This window comes from Leptonychotes weddellii, chromosome 7 (genome assembly GCF_054177405.1).
Source record: "Leptonychotes weddellii isolate Sample4059 chromosome 7, ASM5417740v2, whole genome shotgun sequence".
In the NCBI taxonomy this organism is placed as follows: Eukaryota; Metazoa; Chordata; class Mammalia; order Carnivora; family Phocidae; genus Leptonychotes; species Leptonychotes weddellii.
This window is the reverse complement of record NC_138375.1, coordinates 102,293,043-102,315,785: the sequence shown is the minus strand read 5'-3', so window position 1 is coordinate 102,315,785 and position 22,743 is coordinate 102,293,043.

Here is a 22,743-nt window from a genome sequence, read left to right as displayed (position 1 = left end):
TCAGTTTGTTTCCTGAGATTAAGAATTCCTCCTATCAGTGAGGTCATATGATACTTGTCTTTCTCTGATTTACTTATTTCGCTCAGCATAATACCCTCCAGTTCCATCCACGTCATTGCAAATGGCAAGATTTCATTACTTTTGATTTGCCTGCAGTATTTAGAATATGTATTCTATAAGCTGGTTACTGGAAGATAGAGTTTAGCTTTGTTGTTTATTCTGGAACAATAGCCATGATAGACCCGCATATATCAGTTACCTATTACTACATTACAAACTTAGGGGCTTAAAACAATAACTGTAATTTATTAGAGTTTTGTTGGTTGGCTGGGCTCAGCTGATCCATGTTTTCTGCTCTACATGGTGTCAGGTGGGCTCACTTATATGGCTGCATTCTTCTGGGGCTTGATGGTACATGGTAGTTTGTTTACACATATGCTGCTTCATACTGATTATTGGGTTGGACTCCTCTTTACAAGCAGTGTGCCCGCCAGAATAACTGAGCTTCATTACATAGTAGCTCAGGGTTCCAAACAAGAGTGAAAGGAGAAGTTGCTTGGTCTCTTGAGGCCTGGGTCTAGAACTCAAACAGCATGAGTCACTTCTGTCACATACTGTTGGTCAACACAAACCACACAGTCAGCCCAGATGTAGTCTTGAACTCTTGACGGGCATGTGCCTATAAAGATGGGAATATTTATTGGTGACCATCTTTGCAGATCATACACCACTCATGGGAGGTAAGTGACATCAGAACTGATAACAGTCACAGCCCCTCAGATGTTGAGCCAAGGGCACAGAGACACAGGCATAGGGATACCCAAATTGTTCTGGATTCCATAAGCACGTCTGGTATCTGTTTACCTCACTAAGATTGCCAGGTTGGGTTCATAGGTGATCTGATAATCACATATACAAAGATCTTTTTTGATTTAATCTACTGAGTAAACTGTCACAGAAAGAAAGAGCAGAGCAAATGCACAAGTAATGATTTAATGATCCCAGAAATTATTCACCTCAAACTGTCAATTAAAATGTTTACCATTGATTTCAGGATTAAAGAGACTTAGTTGTAGTGGAAAACAGAGAGCTTTGGAGGGTGAGACTTGAGGTTGAATCCTGACTCCATGAAGCTTTGTGATCTTGGACCAATTACCTAATTCTCTGAGTCTCATTTTCTTCATCTATAATATGGGGATGATATCACTTCCTTCACAGAGTTGTTGAGAATATAAAGTACCTAGCACACATATTCTTAACAGAAAAATAGTTTAGTAAATATTAACTATTATTATCTTTGAATCATTTGCCCTCAGAATATGGCCCATTACTTTAGGGCTTCCTAAGGAGCAGATAGTTCCTCCACACTCAAATGTAAAAATTTGGGAAAAGTATAAATCTTTCCAACTCCATGGGTATCCATGTGGACCCTTGTCCTCCTGGTCAGTTGGCTCAGTGAAGAAAGTCTTTGTGGTAACTTTTCCTTCTTCCTCTCTTACCTGTTATTACCAAATTTACTGTTTCCCAAGTTGGAAATTTAGGAATTCAGCAGCTCTGTTCATTGGGGCATGGTTATACATTGAATGTATCTGATTAAGCTTTATTCTGTCCCTGTTCTACTTTTCTTGGAGAAGATAAGAATTAACAATTAAGATCTAAAAAGCAGTTTCAAAAAGTATCCTGTTAAAAAGAGAAGCTGTGGAATTTTAACACTAAACATCCAGCATTTCCTGGGATATTACTGAATTCATTTGTGTTCCCCCGTTAGAAGAGCATCTCTTAGATCATATAGCAGCATGTCCAAATTTGGGTACGTAAAAGTGTGGACACCATAGTTATTGAAATTAAGAAATGCATTTCCTGACTATGTATTTCTTATTGTGCCTCCTTAGGAAATCTTTGTCCTGCCACAGGGACAGATGAGGGCTCTGGGTTCTCTGCAATTCTTTGTTTGACTGCTAACCACTGCTTTGTTATCTTTGCTTGCTGAATCAACCTCTTGTCTCAGTTCCAGCAACGTGAACCATCATCTTATTTTGACATTAAATAGATCTTTTTTTAAGGAGGTAAGAGATGAAGATGCTAAATGAGCAGGATAGCCAATCACATGCTCTTCTTAAAATTAGACTTCCAATTCTTTCTTCTTGGGTCATGTTACCTGATTACAATAGCTAGCAGGTGGCTGAGCAGAATTCATTTGGACATTGTACATTTTCCCTCTTCTAGGAAGAATAGATTCTGCTCCTCTCTCCATTCAATAAAACTCAGAAAATTGCCATGCATTTTGAAAATAGATGCACTGGCGTTTCTAAATGATTAGGAGTCCTTGCAGAATTCCAAGAGTGCATCCTCTAAAGAAGGTCTCTGTTAGAAGCTCTGTGAAAGATAGAAAGAACCTATATTTCCCTTTGTTTCAGCTGTAACAACAGAAATGTCTTACCTTCTTGTTTGATCTTTGGTTGTGAAGGTTAAAACCTTTTGTTTTTAGTCCTTCTGCCTCAGATCACCTGCCTCCTCCCTCAATTCTTTAAGGACAAAAATAATGCTGAGTAAATAAACACAGAGAAGCAGAGTTTGATTAAATTAACACTGAAGTAAATCCCATTTTAATTTTGTATAAAACAAAGCATAAGAATAGCATTACTTAATTGACTGTTTTTCATGAGTTTTTTATATTTTTTATTCAGTTTTTTTTTGGGGGGTGACAGGTGTTTCTAGTATCACTCTTTGTTGGAGATCAGTTTCCCCAGGAAACAGACTCTGAGGAGAAGATAGCATGCAGGAGACGTTGCGGGGAGGGAAGGAAGCAGGACTGGGCACAAGAAAAGTTGGCTGTGGTACAGGCTTGGTCAAGTCCTCAGCTAACCCTGTGGGGAACTTCTGAGGCTGGGATGACTCTTCAGAATTTTCCACAGTTGAAATGAGGGGCTCAGGACTTTACACATCTGTAAATCAATCAGCCACTGGATATGGGAATGGTGTGTGACTTATTTGAGGTAACTCTCTTCAGCCTGGGACAATTGTGGGGGGAAGAGGGAGCAGGAGAATGCTGGCAGTTGAGGCTGAGGTTGAGGGCTGTGAGCTACAGTACTCCTAGCATCTATAAGTCCTTCAGTCACACAGGGATTCTGGGGTGAGCATCACAATCTCTATGACATCTGAGACCTGGCAACTGGATCCTTGCTTAGGGTCTGGCATTTTGGAGGACTCCACTCTGACCTTTCTGTTTTTCCCAGCCTCACCCCTCCTTAAGGGGAAGGGTCTTAAGCACCAAAGCCTGCATTCATTTTGACTGCACCTTGGATACTCAAGACCCAGAAGGCCCAAGGCTTTCCATCCTAGGCCATAGGAATGGCTGAGGGATAGGCATTTGGGAGAGTAGATATACATGCTGGGCTGTCCACAAGCATCCACGTGAAGCCCTTTATATGTAGCACCATGGAGAGTAGGAAGAGCAGAGCATCTGGGGGTATCTATTTGTACTTGTGCTCCAGGCCCCATAAATATTAGGGGTCTGCCCTATTTGACAGCAAACCCTAACTCTCCATATAGCTGAAGAAAAGGAGACAATTAGGAGACTAATCTCTGGTTGTGGAGAAGCATGGGGCCACAGATGGGACTGGAACCCTGGTTATTCCCACTAGACCAGCTGCTCTCCTCACTGGAACATGTTTACTGAGATACAGATGGCTCAATTTTTCCTCTGATGCCTTAGGAGAGCAATCCAGTCTTACTTACTTTATTTGTGGAACTATTTGTGAGGATTAGGGTAAAAGTCTGTAAGTCCTTTGCAATTCCCCAGAGAAAGGTGCTGTAAAAACACAAGATATTATAATATAATCCTCAGAACACACTAATTCCGGAGGGCCAGGAGAAGAGACTCTGAATAATGGGTTCTGCCTGGCTCGCTCAAATGCCAGGTTTAGCATTGAAGTGCTCTATGATTGATAGGTCAATAGCTGCTAAAAGATGAGGAGCTTTTGTAAATGAGTGACCAGCTCCTGAAGAAAGCCACATATTTAACCTGTTAATACCCAAGTAAAATTGTTATTGTAACTTTTAAAAATGTTACCGTTAATAAATTGAGGTACTTTATGTCTTAAACTTTGGTCTTTTCAGCTATCACTGCTCTGTATCCTATTTACTAAAAATACCTTCCAAAGTTCTCTCGAGGTAAACTCAGTATTCCAGGCAATCTATAATGGGCATCTTCTTGCTCCTGAATCACATTTCACAGTAGACTTCACGCCAAACAGATGACTCCCGCAAAAAAAATCCACAAAAGGCAGGGGAGCCTTGTGCGTCCTATGCAACTCCATCCAAACAGCAAGAAAGCTGCTCCACCCCAACCAGCTCCCTGGGAACCCAGCTGCACTCCTACCTTATGTGATGTTCAATTAATAGTCCCTTTTAAATTTATGATCTTCCTGCTTTCTCAGCTTGCTGGCTTTTTGAAAAATTTGCATTTAATGAATGAGCAAATGAGCTAGAATTATGAAGAAATATGCACTGTGAAATATTGTTCTCACTTCGTCTAAATAGAAATAGGCAAGCATTCCGTTCTATGTCCCACTTTCTTAACAGAGTTGGAAAAGAGCTAAGAAAACTCAGAGTTCTAGAGACTGTTTATATCCTGTGTATATATACCTATTTCAGCAAACAATCGCCCGAGGGATTGTTATTGGTAAACTGTATTTACTAAAATGAACAGACCCGAGATGCTGTCCTATCACAGAGACATGTTTCTCTGGATGAAGCAGAATCAGAGGAGCGGCTCTAATCCTGTGCTTTCACTCACTAGGTCTGTCATCTTGGCTTCTGTTCACTACCTATAAAAAGAAGGGCCTGGGGAGTTAGGTTGATCAGTGTGGTTCCCATTCTGAGTGCAGAACTGGAGTCCTTGAGCTATTTCAGTATTTCAAACAGCTTAATTGAAATAGTAGTCGATAATGAAAACTGTATCAGGAGTACATAGTCTAAATAAAAGAAAATTCCTTTGTTTTTTTCTGGAACGATATCAACTTAGTATGGTAACTGTGGTTTTCTCATGCTAAACAGAATGGGGGAAGGAATTAATCATGAAGCTGAATTATATAAAATTGAAGATATTTGACAGTTTTGACTTAGAAAGACAGCAATCGCCTATGGTTCTATCTAATAATATATGTTTATGTATTTTAGCATAGGGAGGTGTTATATCGTAGAGGTAAGAAGCTTTGACTTTGAAATCAGCCAGACCAGAGTTCAAATCCCAGTTCCACTGACTGTGTGATTTCAGGTTACTCAGCATCAGTTGTCTTCTGTTTCCTCATATATGCAATCGTGATTGATAGTACCTGTCCTATAATTTTTTATATACCAAATGAGATCACATATATAAAATGCTTATCATGATAACAGGCACATATTAAGCCCTCAATAATTCATAGTTATTAGCCTCAGTAACAAAGCTTTCGGCCCAGAGTGCATTGTTGAAAAAATAAGAGGGCTTTTTGGTGACCAAAAGTTTGGGGACCACCGGATTCACTAGGATACCCTTTCATTCATATGTACATATTTAAGTGCTCAAAATGGTAAAATCCATGAATCATTATCATTCTCGCTGATTCATTTTGCCATATTTTCATGCACTTTTTCGCAGTCATTCTAGGCTAGGGTAACTTTGAATTTGAAGATGCTAGATGTTCAGGTACCAGCATTGTTGGAGGAAGGTTTAGTCCCCCTCAGAGCACAAGATCTGTGATCCTCAGTCAGTACCTGTAAGATACTTTACCTTGGCCAAAATAAAAAAAACTAAACTTACAGCCAGAGATAAAACTAACATATTAAAATCCTTTATGTGTTTCTGTGTATGCATGCACATAAGAGTTTTGGTGTCAAGTCTAAGGACTCTTTACCAGTCCTAAGGAATCATGAAAATCAGCGATTTTTTTCTAGAAGTTCTATAGTTTTATGTTTTACATTTAATTAAGTCCATGTTCCATTTTTAATTTTTTTTGTATAGGTGTAAAGTTTCAGTCAAATTTCATGCTTTTTACTGTAAATGTCTAATTATTTCAGTACAATTTATTTGCACCTTGGTCACAAATTAATTGATCATATTCACTTGGATATAATTCTGGTTTCTTTGTTCTGTTCCACTGAGCTATGTATCTTTCCCTCCACCAGTACCACATTATCTTGATTACTGTAGCTATATAGTAAACCTGTGAAGTGTTCACTCCCACTTTATTTTTCTTCGTACAAAATCGTTTTGGCTATTTTAAGTCCTCCCTATTTTTGCATACATTTCAGAATACACTTGTATATTTATGTGAAACATCTTACTAAGATTTTGATAGAAATTGTGTTAAACTGTAGAACAAATGAGGAAGAATTGACATCTTTACTATGTTGAAATTTCTAATCCATGAACACAGTATATTTCTCCAAGTATTTAGATCTTTGATCAACATTTTGTGATTATCATCATGTAGATTCTGTATGTGTTTTGTTAAGTTTACACCTAATAATTGAATTTTATTTTCTTTGGAGCAATTGTAAATGGTTTGTGTTTTTGGCTTTGTTTTCCACTTTTTTGTTGCCAGTATATAGTAGTGTAGTTAATTTTTATGTGCTGATCTTGCATTCTGTGACCTTGCTGAATTCACTTACTAGTTCCAAGATTTTTTTTTTTTGATAGATTCCTAGGAATTATCTACATAGCCAATCATGTCTTCTGTGAGTAAACACAGTTTTATTTCTTCTTTGCCAATAGGTATGCTTTTAATTTATTTTTCTTGCCTTATTGCAGTGACTGGAACTTTCAGTAATATGTTCAATAAGAGTGGTAAAAGCATATATTCTTGTCTTATTCCTGATCTCAGAGGGAAAGCACTCAGCATTTTACCATTATCTTTGATGTTAGCTATAAGGTTTTTTGGTAGATGCTCTTTATGTTATTAAGGAAGTTCTCTCTTCCTAGTGTACTGAAAGTTTTTATAATGAATGGGTTTTTAATTTTGTCAAAAGCTTTTTCTGAGTCAACTGGTATGAGTCAATCTTTCTGAGTCAAAAGATTTTCTGAGTCATATGACTTTTCTTCTTTGGCCTATGAATGTGGTAGATGATAATGATTGATTTTTGAGTACCAAACCTCCATTGCAAACCTAAAATTAATCCCACTCTGCTGTTGTGTATTATTCTTTTTTATACTTTGCTATATTTGAGTTCCTAAAATTTTACTGAGGATTTCTGCTCTGCTTTTAAGTGACTTTTGTTTAGCTTTTTAACCTCTTTTCTTGTGTAGCTTAGAGTTTGGCAAATGCCTAAAGGCAGAAATCTTTCCTGTGGAGAGCTCATATTATATTAGTTATCTGCCTGTAACCATAACCACTTTAGCTGGAAGGTGACACAAAAAAGTGACCTTAACTTTGTGTTTCTTTAGAGCATAAAAAAGGAAAATGATGTGATTGGGAAGATAAAGTGATACTTGCAAAAACAAGCTGTGTACACCTTTTCCTCTTTATTTATAGGCAGAGTTGAAGGATTCAAATTTGAATCCATGTTTCCTGTGAGATCATGGCATGCCCCCAAATGTTAGCCCATCAAGCCTACTTGTACATGAATTCATTTATGATGAGCCCTGATTCCATGCAAAGCACCATTGTAAGAGTACCAAGTGTGAAGCTTCTTTAATAATTTCCTTTATTATGTAGCAGATGGAATTTTCCATAGCTATTGTAATGAAGACATGTACTGTATGCTTTTCTTTGTCCATATAAAGCCACTGAAACATACAGCCTGGTTGGGACATCAGAGGAGGATACTCAGACTCAGTATTTCTTCAGTGTATCTTGGGAGGAGAGTGCTATAGGAAACAGACTTGATCTGAGCCATCTCACAAGAGTAGACCTTTGATGGGATCTTTGTGGTCACTTTTAAGTGGGGTCAAGGCCCAGGAAAAAAGGTCACATTTTATAATCTTCAACTAATTGTGTTGGCTTTGCCTTAGTTGCTTATAATTCTGGGTCATAGGATTTAATGAACCTCTATACATGAATAGTAATTCATTTATGCAAACAAAATATCTCTTTGGAGGCTGGATGATTTACTAGGCAATTATCTTAATTAGCCCAAGAAAATATAGGTTTTTGGGTGAATTGCTGGTCATTAAAGGAATTCTCTTACTGCTTTAGAATTCATGGGAACATTTTGTCTTTAGGAGATCTGATAAAAAAAAGGAACCATGTTTTTGCTTTTTATACAGCTGGACCTGTAACCAGACAAAGATGTAGACTTTTCAATGATAAATGTTCAATTGATTTGGGTAATACTCTGTCCTCTGGAAAACAGTGCATCATCCCTAAGCAGAAGAGGAGAAATGGCTTTGGCTTCACTCCATTTTCCAGGATAATTTTCTTCAAAGACTGATTTCAGATGACTTTGAAAGCTCTTTTCAAAGTGCTTCCTGGATATTCTTTTTAATGTTGGTGGAAATACTGTTTGGACTATGCCTGACATTTTTGTACGCTATTCACAATGCTTCTGTCATTTAATAAAATGTGTTCCAGGCCTATGTTCTTGAGTTTCAATATGTTTATTACATTTTTAATAGCATAAACAGATTCTCTTTGTTATTTAATGACTGTCAGAAGAAGACAATCCAGAGACAAAACACAACCATGGATTAATTTAAATTTTTCCATGGTAAGTCAAAGCTTGAGTTTCTATTTATGTTTTTCTGCCTGTCATCATCTTCTTCTGTAGACTAGAAAATGATGAAGTCAAACTTCCCATTTTACCAGTGGTAAAAATTGTTATCACTTTGGAGGGTCTCATTTTGATAGGGGTTTGAGCTTTCTGTACATTTAGCTCTCTTCATAAAATTCTTAATGAAGTTATTCCTGGTATCTCATGATGAAATGACCATTCTTACCAATGAAACTTTCTTCTTGTTTCCAGGTTGAGTGGTCTTTCAGAGACTTGTATTTATAAAGAGACCTCCATTTAGAGCATCTTACCAAAGCATTCACCTTAGTTTCTTAAGAAGTCAAAAGTATTTCTATTTTTTTTTAAAGGTTCTCAGGTGTTTGATTATAAATATCTATCTTCAACTGTGAACATGGTTCTCTGTGGAGTTGTGGTTGATATTTTTATTTCAGTGACGAGGGCTGTCACCAATGGATATTTATTTAGCAGTTACTGCTATATACAGTCATTTTTTTTTTTTAAAGATTTTGTTTATTTGAGAGAGAGAATGTGTGAGAGAGAGCAAGAGCAGGGGGAGGGGGAGGGGCAGAGGCAGAGGGAGAAGCAGACTCCCCACTGAGCATGGAGCCTGACTAGGCTTGATCCTAGGGCCCTGGGATCATAACCTGAGCCAAAGACAGACGCTTAACCAACTGAGCCACCCAGGTGCCCCTACAGTCATTATTTTAAGTCCTAAGGAGCTGATAAGTACTTTGCAGGCAATTGCATTATATTCAGGATAAGGTAGGTGTTTTGGATAAGTAAACTCACATTCATCCATACATTGGAAATTAAATACTGCCAATCTCCTTTCTGAGCTCTATTCAAATGACAAATAGAGACAAGAATGTAATTAAAGATTAAAAACAGAATTAAATTTATTTATGGATTAGATAATCCTCAAAGTGAGAAGGTTCTTGGTAAAGCTGAACTATGGAATGAAGTTATTTCTTGTCTTAGATCTAAAGGAGAGTTGAGTTTTCATATCCAACAGTTATCTAGCTAGCTGAAAGGACAGTTATGACCTGTTCCACAAAATCTAATTGCTCACAGAACCAGAAATAACCCACCTTTCCTTTTATAATGCTGTGGTCTTATCCATGGGTTAACAGAGCTCAGCAAATGTCAGACTTCCCTTGGTCTTGCCAGTTAGGTAAGTTAGAGGAGTGAGTAAGCTGGGGATAGGGGGACCAGAAGCATTAATCCCACTGCACTGCTCCTCACCTGCACACAAAAAGGAAGTCGCTTCCCCTCAGGGGAGTCAGGAGGGATGCCGTGGCTGTGGAAATGTGTCTTTCAGGTCTCCTATTGCAGGGAATGTAGTTGAACAACTGCCTCATCTGCGCTGCTTTGTAATTCATCATTATATTTGTTCTTAGGTCTCACTTTCCAAAGCCCATTCCTAGCCAATGCTGAATGTGACAGGGATACTAAGGTAGGCTCATTTTTTAAAAAAGATTTCTTTCTTTCTTTATTAGAGAGAGAGAGAGAGTGCATACGCATGCATGAGTGGGAGGAGGGGCAGAGGGAGAGGAAGAGAGAGAGTCTTAAGCAGACTTTGTGCTGAGTACAGAGCCTGATGCGGTGCCCGATCCCATGACCTATGAGATCACGACCTAAGCTAAAACCAAGAGTTGGCTGCTTAACTGACTGAGCCACCCAGATGCCCCAAGGCAGGCCCATTTTTGAGAGATAATTTTTGAGAGGTAATGTTGGTTCAAGGGGACTCCAGGCCAGCCTTGCTGAACTTTCTTAGAAATGCACTGCAGTTCAAGACCTTCCTTCCCCTCTCTTTTCCTTCCTTTCTTCCTTCCGCCTTTCCTTCACAGGGGTCAGTCCTGCATTTTACTTTGATGCTCTCTCAGCCTCCTCCACCTTCCCCTCCTACTCCCCCACTTTCCCTTGCAGGCATTACCCCAGTAACTCTCTTTCATCTGTAATTCTGTGTTATTGTCTGCTTCTTAGAGGACTTGGACAGATTCAAGGAGTAAAGTCCAGAAGCTATCCAATAACACCAAACATAGACACATATTGACAGAATTTGGGGAAGTGCAATACTTTGTGAATTTGCCCATAGCAAAAGCTATTACTCAGGACTAAGACAAAAACAGAATCTTCCACACTGGAATTTTTCAAATTAACAGTGGTAAATAAAGGACCCTTTCCTTTTAACTTCCTGATCCATTGTAGGCTGATCATTTTGTAAAATACGAGAAAAATGAAATATTGAAAAAAGGAAATAAGAGACATAAAATAGAAACCCCAATTTTTTATTATTAGAATAAACAGATACAAAATTATTCTGTCGAATTGCAATTATGGTTTTGAAATGCTTCTCATGGTGGACTGGTAATAGTTCTCAGTCTGGCCCAGGTCCATGGGACCACCGCTTGGGTTGTCTGGTAGTAAGGTACATGGCACTGAGTTACGTCTACTTGACACTGGCTCAAATGGTAGAAAAGTTGAAGATTCAAACCATCAAGTTTCTGTTTCTTGAGGCTTTGGGGTTTCCATGTGATAAAGGGCTGGTTTGAGTAAGTTAGTGAATTGACTGCTTTCATTGGAAGGAAACTGACTACCAAGCCATGGGCTTAAAAAGAAGGCTGGTGGTTTAGGTTTTGGTCACAGGGAAATATCTGGCTTGTGGTTTACCATAAGAATATTTCTTAATCTATTAAGATGGATCAGGGTAGCTACATTGGAATCCCCACAGATTGCTAGCAATTTCAGAACCCGGGGTGGGGAACCACTTTTTTCCTGACCCTGATTTTCCCCTTCTTATCCTGGTTCCCTAGGTCCCTTCACTGCAGTTGGAAGCTTTGTAAATTTTTAATTCAGGGGATCCTGAGATTTGAGAGAACCCTAAGTGAATCTGTGGTAGCTTAGGAGAACATACCCTTGCCCTCCTTCTATGTTTTGCATTGATTTTTGAAGTTTACTTAAGTGCTGAACACAGTTTATACAAACATATAATTTTGGTTCTCCACCTTGTGGTTAACAAAGCTATAAGTAGAACCGTATGGAAACTTACTGATAATTTTAAAGCATTCGAGTGCCTTCCCTGGGGCCTTCTCCTTGCAATGAAAGAAGCTGCTTTTGGGGCGCCTGGGTGGCTCAGTTGGTTAAGCGACTGCCTTCGGCTCAGGTCATGATCCTGGAGTCCCTGGATCGAGTCCCGCATCGGGCTCCCTGCTCGGCGGGGAGTCTGCTTCTCCCTCTGACCCTCCCCCTTCTCATGCTCTCTCTATCTCATTCTCTCTCTCAAATAAATAAATAAAATCTTTAAAAAAAAAAAAAAGAAAGAAGCTGCTTTTGCTTATAATATCATTCTTTTGAGTGGACTTAGTAATTTGGAGCATGATAAATGTTCACAGTGCTTTGAAGTCATTTTTATTCATTTTTATCCTTTGTGGAAGAGTAGACTAATATGTACCAACTGTCATCTCCTGCTGTATCAGTTAACAGGCTCAAGTGCTTCAAACCCGTCATATCATTTTTTTAAAAATATTTTATTTATTTATTTGAGAGAGATAGAGAAACAGCATGAGGGGGAAGAGGGTCAGAGGGAGAAGCACGCTCCCCGCTGAACTGAGAGCCTGATGTGGGACTCGATCCCAGGACTCTGGGATCATGACCTGAGCCGAAGGCAGTCGCTTAACCAACTGAGCCACCTAGGTGCCCCGGTCATATCATATTTGCCAAATGGACAGAGCAAGAGAAATAAACATGGAAGGAGGGGGAGGAAAGGATGGTTTGCAATGGGGGTATTTGGTTAGAAAGAAAGAAAACTGGCATCAAACTGTTTCCCTGCTGTGGAAAGGGGCACAGACACAAGGATGGCCAGTGCCTGCAATTTTCTTTCTATTTCTGATATCCATAGGAGTGCACTTCTTCCTCAGCCCCCTGAAGAGTAATGGCAGCCTGGAGCTTGTAACGGACAGGGCACCATCCTGGGACTCAGAGACCCATCCCTACTGAAAAGCCATTTAGTAATGCAAGCTCAGTAGGCAATTTACAACCTGGACAGTCAGCTTGTTTTGAAGCCCCTGAACTTTGGTAGACCTCACCCTCTGCGTGCTTTTTTCCTGCAAATAAAGATTACACAGCTGGAGAATAACAACTTTTCCATCATGTACAAATAGCTAATGCTATTAAGCTACAGGACAAAGTCTCTTTCTTTTATCATTTTGGTGGATGACCCTATAAAAATACATTACACTTAATAAAAAAATGCATCTAGGCGCTGCGTCCTGAACATCCGAATGAATATATTTAATCTGTGGTTTCTTCCTCTTAAGCTATGATAGCAGGAGCTTGACTGGTTGTTAACCTTACAGTCCTTCACTGAAGGTCTTTAGTAGAGTTGTCTGTATTCAGAAAAGAAATGGCCAAAGGAGAGCAGAATAATTTGCTGGTTTGTTAACTCAAAGCATGTGTTTCATATTTAATAGAGATAAATCTGTAGTCTGTGGCACCCAGAAAATATCTACTTTCAAACAAAACTAGGGTTAATGAAATAGTGCGGATAATAAACAGGTCATATCCCAAAAATGTTTGGTGTGAGTCACCCTTAGTGGAATATGAGCCATTGTCTTTTGCTTTCCCTAAAATTCAGTGTTTAAAAGACTAAATTGTGTCTGCTGTATGTCTAAGTGTACATGTTCTTTCTGCTCAAGTTTGATTTTTCTCTTCTCCTCTACTGAACATATAGCTGGTTAAATATAGACTGAACAGCATTTTACAATTAACTTATAGAAAAGGATGGTAAGAATAACTGACAGAAAAGGTGTCTTTGAGAGTTTTATTTCTAGACTTCCCAAATTTCTGTATAGGGAGATCAGAAGTACAGAAGAGATTATAGTGTGTGGCTGGAGCCTGAATTTAAATCAGGCATAGGCAAAGTGTCTGCTTTAAAAAAAAAAAAAAATTTCCCCATGTCTCTTCTTCCTTCTACCGTTTTTACTCTAAACTTGATCCCCTAGAGCACAGAGCCTAGGTTATGTGTTGTTTAGAAATTATTTTGATTCACAGAAAATACATCTAACCCAAGTAGGGAAGATGCTCCATTTCTGGCACAGGCTCAATGCAGCCTCTCACACATTTTTACCTTACAGAGGAACCACAAGATGAAGCCTTTGAATGATACATGAAAGACACCCTTCCTACAAATCTTTGCATGATTCCGTGGGGGAATTCTGCTAGATCCTGTTGACATTCCTGACCTCATGTTCATCCCACTGGAGACTTGGAAAATGGTTCTCAGCCTCCTTGCTTTTCTAACCTCAGGGGCACTACATCACGCCAACAGGGTGTGATTTGAAAAACAAGCCAGGCTTTGGGAACTGGTTAAACATGCATGTAAAAATCTCTCTATCAAATCACTGAACAGTAAAATTAAATAGGACAAGTGAGCAGGTGGTAAATGAATAAAGACTGATGTGAAAAGTGATGTTTACATAAATAGCAGCTAATCCTTTGAAATAGGAATGTAAAGAATTTAAGATGTGCAAAAACCTCAAGTTCCAGGCATTTCAAGCACTTGTAGCATCTTTTAAACCCCCCTAACCCCACCAGCATCTGTTAAAGTAGGAAAGAACAGAATAGTTTCCCTTCTCAAGGTGAGATTTAAAACTAGTCTTGGATCTCACTCAGCATTGGAATGCATATTCTCCTTGACCCAGCACAGGAACTGTAACTCTCCAAAAAAACAAGTTGTTTTCTTGCAGCTCTCAGAACAAAAGTCAATCACGCTAAAACGTGTCTGAAGAGAATGACTTCAGAAGGCATTTTTGAAAGAGAACAGGAACTTCCTTGATGATAAGAAAAGGAATGGATCTGGCTTAACTACATAAAACACATGTGCATGTCCCTCTCTTCTCACCTCGCCTGCTAACCCACACTTTTTTCAATTCCCAACACCAGTCAGGTTTGTCACAAGTTCATTGCCAAACTTCTCCTTGTGATGAGAGTGAAGTTTTTGTGCTTTGATACAATAAATGCTTGATAGAGGTTTACTTGGAACCTAAAATTATTGAAAGAATAGCATCAGAGTTAGCAGACAGATATTGTGGCACTCTCATTTTAAATTCTGTATTTGCAAGAAAAGAACTCAGAAACCAACTTGGTTTTTTGGTGGGAGAGTGGGGTGGGGAGGAAGTAGATTTGTAGTGAAGAAAGGTCAATATTTGCCCTGTGTCAAGTCCATGAAGTATTCTAGGCCCTACCAGGAGCTTAATAGAAAAGAAGGATACGGGCGCCTGGGTGGCTCAGTCAGTTAAGCGACTGCCTTCGGCTCAGGTCATGATCCCAGGGTCCTGGGATTGAGTCCCGCATCGGGCTCCCTGCTCAGTGGTGAGCCTGTTTCTCCCTCTCCCTCTGCCTGCCGTTCTGCCTGCTGTGCTCTCTCTCTCTCTGTCAAATAAATAAATAAAATCTTTAAAAAAAAATGAATTATTATGTATATATGAATACATATTTAAATGTGATATATATAAATTCCCTGCCCTGCTCATCTAATCTGGCTCATCTTGCATTGCTTCTAGAGTCTGCATTTCCTAACAAACATTTATTAAATACCTATGTGTGCCAGGCCTTGCCCTTAGAACTAGGGATTCAGAAGTCAGACCAAGGAGGTCACATGTAAGGGGGGAGAGAGAGCAACAAGAAAATGCATGATTGCATCAGGTTCCCATGAGGAAACTGGTGTAGCAAACTGCAATTTGACAGGTGCTGGCATTCAGGAGCAGTGCTCTGGGGCGGCAAGGAATAAAGGCAGCAGTCACCGGCAAAGCCCAGGCCTCTGTATTTTTTTTTTTTTCAAGATTTTATTTATTTGAGAGAGACAGAGAGGGAGAGCACAAAGGGAGAGTGAGAGGTAGACTCCCTGCTGAGCAGGAAGCCTGAAGCGGGGCTCGATCCCAGGACCCTGGGATCATGACCTGAGCTGAAGGCAGACACTTAACCGACTGAGCCACCCAGGCGCCCCAGGCCTCTGTCTTTTAAGCCCCTTAATGAGATCTTTAGCATAACCACATCTACACATGAAATTTTCTCCTCCTTAATTGTGGGAAGCCCTAATTGTATCTCTTTAGTTGCCATTAGGATTGTTAGCATAATTCAGTTTTAATTGTGGTTGCAACTGCACCTGCTGCTATGAGTTAACCTCATGGGCAACTGCATGGAAAGCAGACTTGATAAAACACTCTTGGGTAAGTGTGATCATGAGCTTTGTAGAGCAGATCCACAAAGCTACACTCTACAGACTCATCCTCGCTTGGTATCTGTGGCATTCTCCTGCTACTGGCCGTGTCATTTTCTTGTGGCTCGTTTACAGAAGGGAAAAGCAAGGGGGAGAATTCCACCTGCTGGCTTAGCCGCGTCAGAACTGGGGTGACAGTTCCCCTTGTTCTGACTCACAGCCTGCAACGGAACAGAGGCCTTCTCATGGGCTGTTTTCGGCACTTTCAGGGGACAGTGGGGTTCTGTTTTATTGCTACAAGTGATAACATGAGTAGAGTTCTTTACTACCCACAGACAGCAGTAAAATTAAGTAAACATAAAAGGCTAATATGTAAAAATGAAAGGCATCTCCAAACACAGTTTCTCGATTGCAAGGCCAAAGATCCAGGTCTTAGGGGAGAAAGGTGTTTTCAGCTAGCCATGTGTCCAGGTGTCCAGCGATTTGGAACTCTTACATCAGGCCTTGTTTCTGGACTCTGTCTACTTTTCCCTGGTTACAATGTTCCAGGTAGCTATTGTCACATAATAAACCACTTCAAAACCTAGTGCCTCAGCATAATAATTTGATATGGTGTCTATGAATTGAGTGGTTCTTGCTTAGAGGTCTCTCATGTGGCTTTGTTGAGTTGTTAGCTAAGACTGAAGCCATCCTCAGAACAGGCTTGACTGGGCTGAACACCCAGATGGTTCTTCTGCTTCTATGTCTGGTGCCTGGGCTAGGATGACTGGACAGTGGGTTTAGCTAGGACTGTTGACCCGAGTGCATACACGTGTTCTCCCTAGCATCATGGTTTCTGGGGTGCTCAGATTCCTACATGGCAGCTTGGAACTCCAGGCAGAAGCTGCAAAGTTTCTTTTGACCAAGCCTCAGAAGCCATGCAGCATGACTTCCTCTCCATTCTAGGAGGCGAGTCACAGGGCAGCCCGGATTCCACAGGAGGGGCCTGCATGAGGGAATGGACATGGGAGATGGAGTTCATTGGGGAGGTAGCTTTTGCAGTGTTTTGTATGAAATTGAAGAAGAGTTGAGGGATTATAAAATCCCCAAATCTTATTGTCAGTAAGCCGATGATGAGGGTCGGTTAGTATATAGCGCCCAGCCCTATAGGGACTGGCTAAACTTTGTCTGCCAAGGTCATGAACTCTACTGTCTCTGGTTGAGCCTCCACTTTCTGGGAAAGCAGACAATTTACTCTGACTTGGAAAATTCTATCCATACTTTCCTGGGCAGCTTTCTTAGCAACAACAAAATCCACGTTTGATCATTTTGTTACTTAAAATAAAGATGTAGTGAGAGAAACAGGATTTCTCATGGCTACATCAGTTAATGTAGATTTGGCTTCATCAGTTTGTCAAACAACAAATATTAGGAAGGGCCTCCCATGTGGTAAATAGCCCCTCTGTGAGGTGCTTGGGAGGGAGAAAGGACTCTAAAGTGTGATTTCTGTCCTTGAGGAACAGGTCAGTTCTGAAACCAGAAATAGGAAGTGAGGTTTTGAGCCTTAGAAGTAAGGTTGCAGCCTAAAATTTGGTTGAGAAAGCTAAGCATTGCATATGGGGAAGAATAAAGAACGGCAGAAATTGCTAAATGGTGCAGGACAGCTTCTACAAGGTTTATGGCTTTCTAATCATTCTTTATCCTTTGAACTATAGAACTTCAGGTTTGAGATTAGAGATCAGCTTGTTGGATATTTTCTTTCCACCAGTCACTGTTTCTGGCACTTGGAACACATTTAGGATGAAGCGTTTTGTCTTTTACATCTTCATTTATAATGTAGTTGAGTTTTGGTGTACAGCCTATGTGTACTTAAAAGCTGATACCTGGAAGAAAGTAATTTAATTTAATATTATAATGACTTATTGCATGTTGGTGGTTGTTGATAGAGCACAACACATTCTCTGCCCAAAGGGAGAGAGAGGTCGAAAGTGCCCAGAATTGTTTATCAGTAACTGACCAAAAGAGAATTAAGCTTCTCCAGTGATGAGTTCTAGTCTCTTGGGTCACAAAATTTAGGAAGAATTAGTTCTGCCTGGAGGGGACTCACAGTTTGCTGAAGAAAGCAACATGCAAGCAGATGAAATTATTACTACAGAGGAAGTACTGTAAAGAGATATAAACCAAGAACAACTGACCACATAAGGGTCACACCAACATCTGAGCAGGTTCTTAAAGGCTCAGTGGGGTACTGCCTGCAAAGAAGGAAGTTTAATCCAGGCAGAGAATAGCACATGTAGGGGCATAGAATGGTGAAAAGATCCAGGATGTGCAAGGAATAGCTCGAATCACAGGGCCCGATGGTACAGGTTATGTTTGTGGGGTGCGTCAGGCTTTAGGTGCAGGTGAGAGGATTGGTAGTAGAGGAGGCTGGAAAATAGGCAGGCACGCGATGACACACGTGGGGTGTTTGCCTTGGTCAGAAGTAGGGTGTGGCTGGTTGTGGGTTGGCCAGCACATAGATGAAAAGAGGCCTGCAGAGTTTGACCAACTCCAGCTGCTAAAAAATATGATTAGGTCAGGATTTGGCAATTGATCTCAGATTGCTCCACATCTGGACGATTGGTCTAGAAGGACAAAGGACAAGCAGGATTCAAGCATCAGGAGTCAAAATTGAAAATGAGTCCAAGACTGGGGTAAACAGAGGCTCAAACAGCAGACAGAGAAACCCGTCAGCTTTTCAGCCATGTGAGACTGGCCCTCCAGGGTGGGAATGCCAGTCCGTGTAGGATAGGGCTACTTGGCAGGGACTTGATCAATGGAATGATCCAAGAGTCTAGGTAGTAGGCATTCGAGATCCAATTCAAGTTGATTATGTGGCAATCTGTTATCCAATGAGTGCCTGACATAAAGCTTACTCATAATCCCTACATAGAGAGACTATCCCTGAGGGAAGAATTAAGAATCCCAGCCTTTAGTATCTAGAAGTATATAAGACCGTAGAAAAGCCCAAGTTTTCACAGACAGGTGTATCAGGCCGGTTCTCCAGAGAAGCAGAACCAATAGGATGTGTGTATATTTAGAGAAAGACACTTATTTTAAGGAACTGGCTCATGCCATCATGGTAGCTGGCAAGTCCAGAACCTTCAGACTGGGCATCCAGGGAGAGCCAGTGTTGCAGTGCAAGTCCATCTGTTGGCGGAATTCCTTCTTGCTCAGGGGAGGTCATCTTGTTTTATTCAGGCCTTCACTTGATTGGGATGAGGCCATTCTCATTACGGAGGGCAATCTGCTTTACTCAGTCTCCACCAATTTAAATGTTAATTTCATCCCAAAACACCCTTATAGAAACATCCAGCATAATGCTTGACCAAACATCTGGACACCATGGCCTGGCCAAGTAGACACATAAAATTAACCATCACAACAGGTGAGGTGTAAATGTCAGAGATCTAAAGTTTATGAATAGATTTTACAAATGGGTAATATAAATAGGAAATAAAGAAGGATTCAAATTAAATTAATTTGATGGAGCACCCTTCATTCATCCTAAGCCAGTGTTTAAAAGAATATGGATTTTATGTCTCTGTGTGTGTCTGTGTGTGTGTGTGTCTGTGTGTGAGAGTGAGAGAAGGCGGCATGTTTTATGTATGGTTTTTATAAAACTATCCTGGAGATTCTTCTTTTTAGTTAACTGTATGTGTTGGACAAAGATGATTAAAGGGTGGTCAATCGATTTATTTTAGCTATCTTTCATGATTAATGTTTCCTCTGGTTGACTGATATACCAATAAGTGTGTCAGTGGTTATAAAGGTCAGTCGGCCTAACTGGTATGGGGTTGTGGGCTGGAACCTTTCCACTGTAATTGTAGTCCATGGATCAGTAGCTCGAAACAGTTATAGACCCAGTTACTTCACTTAAATCACGTGGAAGTTTGTAAGGAAGAAGAATCTCACGGTTCTCCCAACTTGCAAATCAGAACTCACATTTTTTTTTTTTTTAAGATTTTATTTATTTATTTGTGAGAGAGAGAATGAGAGACAGAGAGCATGAGAGGTAGGAGGGTCAGAGGGAGAAGCAGACTCCCTGCTGAGCAGGGAGCCCAATGCGGGACTCGATCCCGGGACTCCAGGATTACGACCTGAGCCGAAGGCAGTCGCTTAACCAACTGAGCTACCCAGGCGCCCCAGAACTCACATTTTAACAAGAACCCCGTAATCATACATACAATAAAAATAAAAATAAAAAAATACTTAGAATATCCATTGGGTGCATTATTCAAATGGCCAACTCTCTGAAGCATCTTCTTTACTCACAGAAAATGAGAAAATACTGTGTTACAACTCCGTTTTATTTTTTTAGAGCTTTTATTTATTTACTTGAGAGAGAGAGAGAGCGCATGAGCAGGGGAGAGGGGCAGAGGGAAAGGGAGAAGCAGACTCCTCACTGAGCAGGGAGCCCAATGAGAGGCTCGATACCAGGACCCTGGGATCATGACCTCAGTCAGATGCTTAACTGACTGAGCCATGTGGGTGCCCGTGATAGCTCCATTTTAAAAATCAGTGTATGAATCCCATCGATGTAAAGCCTCTATTGACAAAGCCAGCCCATGATGGAAGGCTCTTGAATCTGGATTTTTTTTTTCTTTCTTTTTTTTTTTTTTTAGAGAGCAAGCAAGCACATGCGTGCGAGTGGGAGTTGGGGGTGGACGGGGTAGAGGGAGGGAAAGGGAGAGAGAATCTCAAGCAGGCTCCACAGACACGGGGCTAAATCTTACCACCCTGGGATCATGACCTGAGCTGAAATCAAGAGTCAGATGCTTAACCGACTGAACCACCCAGGTGCCCCCACTGGATTATTTTAATGGTTATTTTGCATCATGCAATCCAGCCTTTGCTATAAACTGTGTTTTATCCTTAAGCTATTTTGTACATAGATCTCTTGAAAACTATGGATTCACATGTTAGACCCTACTTCAAGTCACTCCATGGCTTACATCTAGCCTACAGGACAAGTCCAGAATTTCTCAGCCTGGTATACAAGGCCTTCTGTAATGTAAACTCTCCTCAGCTTCTCTACCACATCTTTTTTACTATCCTTTAAAAAATTATTTTGTTATTGTTTGCCTTAAGTGAGCACCGTATTTACTTTGTCCCCACCCTAGTCTGCTCAGCCATTCTTCTCTTTTCCCAGGCTATCCTTACTCTGTTCTTATTACCTCTGCTGTTTCTCTAACACTCAGTTCAAGATCCTTTCATTTTATTTACCATTTGATGAATAGATGCTGTATCTTCCCACAGGATTTAGGACCTTGAAGTTAAGGACTGAGTCACACTTTTTCTCCATTTTCCTTTCCTAGTGCTCTGAGCACAACAGGGGCTTAATTAACATTTGTTTATAGTGTAGTTTGGCCTAGGAAAGAGCAGCTCCTCCAACCCCACCTGAATCACATTATAAGGAAACCTGAATAGAATATTTTAGTGGAACTATTTTGCATGGCATAAACATGATCTAAGTGATTGGTAATAACCAACTAACCAAACTCTTCATGTTAAAAAAAAGTCATTCTGTGTGTTTTCTGTTAGGTTTTAATTCACTTCTCATTTTTATTAGTTGAAAGGAAAAGTGAAAGTGCAAGACAAATGTAATTTAAAGGCATACAGTAGGTTATAAAGATTTTTCTTATAGTGTTTCCCGTCAAAAATCGACTTTATGTTTATCTTTTGATGTCTTAAATTTCCCTTTTCCTTTTCTGTTCTGTACCCCTATTTTGTTTCTTTTTTTTTTTTTTAAGATTTTATTTATTTGACAGAGAGAGACACAGCAAGAGAGGGAACACAAGCAGGGGGAGTGGGAGAGGGAGAAGCAGGCTTCCCGCTGAGCAGGGAGCCCGATGCAGGGCTTGATCCCAGGACATGCGGGGCTTGATCCCAGGACCCTGGGATCATGACCTGAACCGAAGGCAGATGCTTAACGACTGAGCCACCCAGGCACCCCTATTTTGTTTCTGAATAATGGCAAAATATGCACTTTCTGTGAATATCAAATCACCACACTCTTTCCTAATGGGTCAAAGCCTAAGTTTTCAAGATATGGTTTTGTGATAGTTTTCTGGGGAGAAAGGGTCTTTAGTTAAGCAGACTCATTAAAAGGGCCCCTTGGATCAGTTTTGTACATAAGAACCTTCTTTAATTTCAATGACTAAAACCAGATTATATGATATATACATTTGAATTCCAGAAAGCCCTCTAAAAATGGGAACTCCACTGTAATTATAAAAATACTTGGAGATCACCAAGTGAACTGGGAATATACCCTGTTTGCTCTTTTTTTCTGTACCAACGGATTGAGGAAATGCATACAGAATCTCTTGAAGGACATAATATCCTAACATCAATTTGTAGAGAACATTAACTACTTCAAAATAAAAAATGTTAGTGTATTACATATTCTTAAAGATGACTCTAAAATAACCTTGCCTTTAAAAAAAATTGGTGTTCTAGATTACAACATTTCCTGTTGCCTATCTCCGGGCCCTGATTCCCCCCACCCCTCCACTGCCATTCACTTTCCATCTTAAATCTGAGATGCAAGTCTGATCATGCTCCTCCCTTAGGATACTGTCCAGGTTTAGCTCTCCTGATTCTCCTCTTACCCAATCTTTATCCAAGTCAGTGGTTCTTTTTTTTTTTTTTTAAAGATTTTATTTATTTATTTGAGAGAGAGCGAATGAGAGAGAGCACATGAGAGAGGGGAGGGTCAAAGGGAGAAGCAGACTCCCTGCCGAGCAGGAAGCCCGATGTGGGACTCGATCCAGGGACTCCAGGATCATGACCTG